We start from the raw sequence: 7,375 nt of genomic DNA on the forward strand, positions 1-7,375 counted from the left end.
GGTGGCCAGTTTTAAAGTGATTCTTAGGTCTATTCAATGCCCGTTGTAATGTTAGCACCGTTGCAGATTTATTAACAATTCGATTATCATGTACATCTTATACGTCTTCTACGAAACTGTCCGAAACAAAGAACCTCAAAGCAATTAGGACTTGTTGTAGATGAATTGCACAGCTTTGCTGCTTATCTAAATAAAGCTTGAAGAATTAGATTTGTTATACAATTTATTTTGTTTCTACCAAATTTTATTTCTTGCCTTTAGCTCACTGTCGTAAAAACCTTTAGTATTTTGTCTACGTAGGCAATATCGTCTTTTGCAACGAGGATAATTTACATGGGAAATGAAGAGCAAATTCTGTCACGAGTTGTTTTAATTACGAAAATAATATGTCAACCTAGGGTTAAGTAATGCAATCCACCTAGCAAGGAGGGTTAAAGTTAACCTTTGTTTTAACTGAAGGTTTAAGATAACCTACTTTCGAGCAATGCAAGCTAACCCAGAGTTAAAAATTAACCCTGGGTTAGGCATGTTTAACCATGGGTTAGCGTTAACCAGCTTTTGAAAAACCAGCCCCAGATTATTAAAAATAAATCTTCATAAAAACACATATATACTAATCAAATGACTTGATTTGTCATACAATACGAAACAAATATGATTAGGTTTTGCAATATGTATAAAATAAAATAGAATTGAAAGACATACCTTGTTTTGTCTTTTCAACACCAGGAGAATTCCCGACATCTTCGGTAATAAAATCATCACCAGTTGTGGTTTCTAAGAAAAATTTTTTATAAAATTTTATCCCCACAATCTGCATGTGTATTTCTATTTTGTCATTTAATAAAAAAATTACAGCTAGTGCTCAAAAAGAAATAACACAAGTAAATTGAAAAGTTTCGGTTAGTAGCTTTTAAAAACTATATCTTTTATCGCGTTTTGCTCATTGTAGTAACTAGTACGCCGAGGGGGTTTAATTGGGAGACCAAAAAGATGCACCACTAAAATTTCATATACATTTATTAAACACAGTTTTATATTGATTTTTTTCAAGTTTACAGATATATTGAGAGGTGGTTACCTCCCTTGTAAGCGTTCATTATTTTCATGTAATGGACCAGCTTTCACCAGGCGTAAATTTACAAATAAATGTATCTAAACAAACTTCATGAAGGAAACACCAAGCGTTTTTTAAAACGAAAAAAGAAACAAAACAAAAAACCATGGTATGAATGTCGGTCAAAAAAGAACAATGGGGTTTTTTTATCTAGACGACACGATTTCAAGCTATATATTTTCTTCTGGCAAAAACTACAGGAGCAAAAGCCAGTCCATGCAAAGCAGCAAAGACGAGAAAAGAAAAAAACCTTTCAGTTCAAATAAAGCCATATAATAAAACTTTTATTAACCTCACCTACTCGTTCTTTACTGAGAAATCTCGGACCTCAGTTTTTAGTACAAACCTTGCCTTAAGGGGCTCAGTCTGCACGAAAAACTTCAATCACACACTAGGTTATTAAGAGCTTATTAATGAATTCAGACATTGATAAATGCTACATAACCGTTGACGCTAATTCCTGTGGAGAAGGTACCTAAGTAACTATAGGGAAAAAGTTGTACAATTATACGCAGGATTTATTGAGGTGAACAAAGAATTCTCAAGTTAAGCTGAGCACTGCCATCTAGTAGACATTTCATTTAAATTATTTGAACGTCGTTAGCAAAAGCAAAATTTATATCCTTGATACCGTATTGAATATACGTATTAAACGAACGTTTGGACTGTATACATCATATATTAAATAAAATAAATCTTCATAAAAACACATAAATACCAATCAAATGGCTTTAATTCCGATGTACACCACAAAACAAATATGCTTAAGTTATGCAATATATATAAAACAAAATAGAATTAAAAGGCATACCTGGTTTTGTATTTTCAACACCAGGACAATTTCCGAGATCTTTAGAATTAGCATCATCACCACTTGTAATTTCTACGAACAATATTTTAAAAAGAATTATCCACACAAGCTGTGTATTTATATTTTGATAACAAGTAAAACAATGAATTTACAACTAGCGCTCGAAAAGAAATAACACAAATAAATTGGAAAGTATTGAATAGTAGCTTTTTACAACTATATATTTCATTTCGTTTTGCCCATTAGCTCCAAAATCTCATATACATATATTACGCACTGTTTTAAATGACTGACATTTTCAAGTAATAAAATGACCTTACAATTGGAAATATTGAGGGGGCAGTATATATTTTCATGTAATGAACAAGCTCTCATCAGGCGTAATTTTACAAATAAATGTAGATAAACAAATTTCATGAAATACGACTACCAGAGAGTATTTTGGTAAAACACAAGACAATAGACACTGTATATAGTAAACATTATTTATCTAGATTAAATATGTTTACTATATACGAAGTGTCTATTGTCTTGTGTTTTACCAAAACTTCATGAAGCAAACAGCAAACATTTTGTAAAACTAAAATAAAAACAAAACAAAAAACCATGGTATAAATGTAAGTCAAAAAGTGGGTTTTATTATCTAGGCGACACAATTTCAAACTATATATTTTCTCCAGGCAAAAACTAGAGGAGTGAAAGCCAGTCCTTGCAAAACAGCAAGAATGGAAAAAGAAAAGAAAGCTTCAGCGCAGTTTCAGGTCAAATAATACAATATAACTAATAGACTTTTTATTAACCTCGCCTACTCAGTCTTTATTGAGAAATCTCAGACCTCTGTTTTATCACAAACCTCGCCCTAAGGGTCTCGGTCAGTACAAATAAATTCAGTCCGATATTTCTCCGTAAAGACCTCACACTCAGTTATTAAGGGCGTTGTAATGAGTTCAGACATTGATAAGCATTAACGAACTGTTGTCGCCAATCTCTGTCGAGTATCTTAGTAATTATAAGAAAAAGTTGCTAAAATCCGTTGCTGTTGGCTTTCTGTTTTGAGGACAAAGAAACTATCACAACTTTATGCAATTTTATGCAACCTGTCAAAGAACGAAAATTGTAAGCAGACACAGACATTAACACATTTTTTAGCGTTGTTGTTTAATTACTGATGGAGTTAAAAGAAAAGTCTGGAATTATTTTAATCATACATTGTCGTCACACACAGTATATATATATATATATTCAAAAGTTTCCTAATAATATGCAAGCACCCAAAAGCTTAGAAAATTGACGAATTTTGTTCCTAAACAGAGCAAATGAATGGTTGCTTAATTAATAGCTACTTCGAAGTTCGAATTCATTTCTCGTTGACGATTCTTTCCTTTAATATATATGGAATCCTTGCCGAATCACTCAAATTGTTGAGAAGGCTGCTTTTCCCTACGGAGTCGAGGCAATTAAGAAAGATAAGTCAAACATAGAAATTTTATCGCGATATGTGGCTTGTTTACTCCTACCTCGGAGCAACACCTTTATAAAGTTAGGGAAACATCCTGCAGGAAACATAATGACTGTAATTGTTATAATAATGTTTGGTATCAATGTCAGTCACGCTTTGTCAATGTAGTTTCAATAATTTATTAGTAGCAAAATAGCAAATAAACATTTCATACAGACCACGATTTGATAATATGTAGACACATGTTTTGTCCAGCTTTTGCTATCTTTATTGCTCAAATCATTTATTTGTGCTTTATATTAAGCAAATTGATAAAACTAGATCTCAGCAAACAAATACATTATAGGTCTAATTTTAACTTGTAATAAAATTTCTACTTTCACCCCTGTAATTTAATATCTGTGACATGTATAAATGACATAATATTTTCTTGCTGTAAATAGTAATACACTGAAAACGGCATAAGCATGCTGAAATATATCTGTTTTAAAATCATCTTGATTTATTTCCAATGTTTGTCAATTTTTCAGTCTATGATTTTTTGAATACGTAATTTTCACAAAGCTGGGTTTGGTGAAATAAAATATTTTCTGAGATGTCAAAGACTCAAAGTGTGTTCAAATTTTGATACGTATATATTATAAGATGATATTTAAATGTACGCTTTAATAGACCTTTTCAAGGTTATCGCAGCCATATTGCAGGGGGTGCAAAAACATTGGGCCGAGCGCGCGGTCACGCATGGCGTCCATATAAATTACCAATAAATGCTCAAAAATTACCCTTATACATATTGGCCATTTCTTTCAAAAATATTTCTCAAACTCGTCCATTTTATAGTCGAATTATTAGTTGCGATTTTTTACACACGTGAGTCCAATTTTGTGGTAATCAAAAAGCGGAAAGTCAAAGAAAACATTTGTTTTCTTTGAACAACTTGACCGTCGTTTGAGCGATGTTCTTCACTTCGCAACCCACGCACATGTCTACAGCAAAGTCAGCAAGTATCGCCAGGAACTGTTCTACGGCAAACTCTTATTAGTATTTCCAATTATTTGTAAAGAGACATAACTATTTTTATTATTATGTAAGGCGACTTAACAGCCAGAAGAAGAAACAGCCAAATATTCAAATACACACTTAAAACTGTTAGTCGATGGCAGGCCGGTGTGAAACCTTACATCATACTCTCTCGTCAACTGTTCAAATTCCAAAGGGACAGGGAGTATAGATGCCTCAGATTTTGCTGGATTTCCATCAAAACTTGAATCAGAATCCTCGGTGTCATAGGCTTGATGAGGACGCTTTGATGTCGTCCATGGTTCTCTTCCTTTACGTTTAAGCGGAGTCCTCGATTGCTCGTACTCTGATAGCGTAATAAAAATCGAAGGATAATCCGTTCCGCGGTCATTTGGGGTTCTTCTTCCCAAGGGAAAATGATTTGAGCAAACGAAAGTACCTTGTGCACCAGGCTTTGGGTTAAAGTCATCGCAAAATTTCAGCAAGTGCTTGATCTTTGGGCCACTAATGAAAAACTAACTTTTCTACGCGAGACCTCTTAACTTGATAATCAGGATAGCGTTAATCATTATCGCAATATTCAACTGCACAACGCGCATTTTTTACCATTTCGGCTATGACTGCTCACATCTACTCGGATAGTTTAGGGTTTAGTTCGTTTGACTTGGCTTATGAGTTCCGCACATTTGCAAACTCGAGAGCATCGCTCAAACGACGGTCAACTTGTTCAAAGAAAATAAATGTTTTCTTTAACTTTCCGCTTGTTGATTGCCACAAAATTGGACTCACGTGTATAAAAAATCGCGAATAATAATTCGACTATTAAAATGGACGAGTTTGAGAAATATTTTTGAAAGAAATGGCCAATATGTATAAGGGTAATTTTTGCGCATTTATTAGTAATTTATATGGACGCTATGCGTGACCGCGCGCTCGGCCCAATGTTTTTGCACCCCCTGCAATATGGCTGCGATAACCTTGAAAAGGTCTATTCTATGAGTCACTTTGAAAAAGACACCAGGTGTATGGAATATTATTATCTCTAAATTGGTGCAATGTTGTATTTGAATCTTACAACTAACAATGAGTTTATAGCTGTTATACATCTTGAGCAATGTTTGTTTGATGAAAATGTTTTGTTTCCATCTCACTGTTCTTTAGAGCGAGTTTTATGTATCTGTTTTTAGTTTATAGGTAGATTTTTGAATTATTCTTTTGGTTGATTAATGTAAATACGAATCCAAACTGCGTTTTAATTATTGCTTTAGCTCTTTTGTTTGTCTACAACAAAAATGAACAACCAAGTCCTCACATGAAACAATTTGTATGTCAATGAACCACTTAAATCTAGGACTTTAAATTCATTATGGCCAAACTATTTTGTATTACACTATGAAATTTGTATGTATTCTTAGCCGACTGAAACATATTAAAAGCCATTAATAAGCTATGGATCTCAAATAGTTGGAGTTAGACACAGAAAACATGAATTAAATTTGACATTAATATTAATGCCTAAGCCATTAATGTACCTATTGATTTGACGGATACAAGACTTTGTCACAGTATATTTTCCCAGTATATTTTCCCAGTATATTTCCAGTTCAGTAACGTCTGTATATAGAATATGGTTAATAGTTACGATATTCTCAGCAACTCTATGACAATTACAAGTTACAACAACACCTGTGGTCGAGACATCAATGCAGAAAGCTTCATCGTCAAGAGTTACACATTTTTAAGCTTATTTTAATAATCAAAGTGTCCAACATTTAGTAAAAGAACGGCAGAATACATTTGATTACTGTTTATATTCATTATGGCTGTCAGCGTTAACAAACTTCGCTGATGAACTTTATGACAAAATTGCGTCCTCCAAAGATGTGTTAACCAATATTTGTATTGATAGTTATCTTTTTGATACTTTTGCCAAATTTTGCGGAATAAAACGCATTTTTGACTAAAAATTTAATATTATTGATGCTCCATGCTGGCATTTGTTTATAGTAATATAACAAACTAGCGAGGGGGTAACATCTTATGACGTCACGATCCATTTGTAAAAATTCGCATCCGGTGGCGCAATTTAGCGTTAAAATTAAACAACTTATACCAAAGCAAAAATGCTCAAACATACATTAAAATTTTGCTAAAAGATATATTTTCTTTTGGCGAAAGAAAGATGTAGTGAAAATTGGCCGGAGTTGCACTTTAACAAAATATCATTAACGCAAATGAGCCACCAACATTATGTTGTATATAATACCTACAAACTTACCAACATATTTTGATGACAGAGATACGTGAGCATGACTTGGAACTAAAAATTTACTCTGAGTTTTTTGAGACTCGTATTTTTCAAATTCTTCATACATCGTACGATGCTTGCTCAAAGACGCAGGGGCTTGAGTATGGTCCTTACCTGGCACATTCAGTTTTCGAACTTCTAGAGGTTTTTCAAAAAACTTTAAAGCTTTGTCGTGTTTTCCTGTTTTATCACAAAGCAAACTGTAATTGTTTAAAGATGCATCGCCATCAATATGATTTGGACCTAAGGATTGTTTTTGAATTTCCAGTGCTTTCTTGTGAAACTCATTAGCTTTGTCGTACTTTCCAGTATTATAACACACATTACGAAGATTGATTAAAGAATCAGCAACATCAACATGATTTGGACCTAACGATTGTTTTCGAATTTCTAGAGATTTTTCGTGAACCTCTATAGCTTTGTCGTAACTTCCAGTTTTTTCAAACACCAAACCAAGATTGTTTAAAGAAACAGCAACATCAACATGATTTGAACCTAACGATTGTTTTCGAATTTCCAGAGCTTTTTCGTGAAATTCGATAGCTTTGTCGTAGTTTCCAGTTTTTTCAAGCACATTACCCAGATTGTTTAAAGACCCAGCAATATCAACATGATTTGGACCTAACGATAGTTTTTGAATTTCCATAGCTTTTTCGTGAG

At 33.3% G+C, this 7,375-nt stretch overlaps 1 protein-coding gene across 1 annotated transcript in view; it reads right to left on the reverse strand.

Moving 5' to 3' along the window:
- LOC124449674 (serine/threonine-protein kinase/endoribonuclease IRE2-like) overlaps positions 1 to 7,101 on the reverse strand; it is a 59,919-nt gene extending 52,818 nt beyond the window's left edge. The window contains exons 1-3 of the mRNA XM_047000627.1: positions 6,830 to 7,101; positions 1,929 to 2,000; positions 706 to 777 (exon numbers count right to left, since the gene is read on the reverse strand). The gene's annotated coding sequence lies outside the window, so the exon portion shown is untranslated. The remainder of the gene's footprint in view (positions 1 to 705; positions 778 to 1,928; positions 2,001 to 6,829) is intronic.
- Between the last annotated feature and the right edge of the window lie 274 nt (positions 7,102 to 7,375).

Source organism: Xenia sp. Carnegie-2017, unplaced genomic scaffold (genome assembly GCF_021976095.1).
Source record: "Xenia sp. Carnegie-2017 unplaced genomic scaffold, XeniaSp_v1 HiC_scaffold_23, whole genome shotgun sequence".
NCBI classification, from domain to species: Eukaryota; Metazoa; Cnidaria; class Anthozoa; order Malacalcyonacea; family Xeniidae; genus Xenia; species Xenia sp. Carnegie-2017.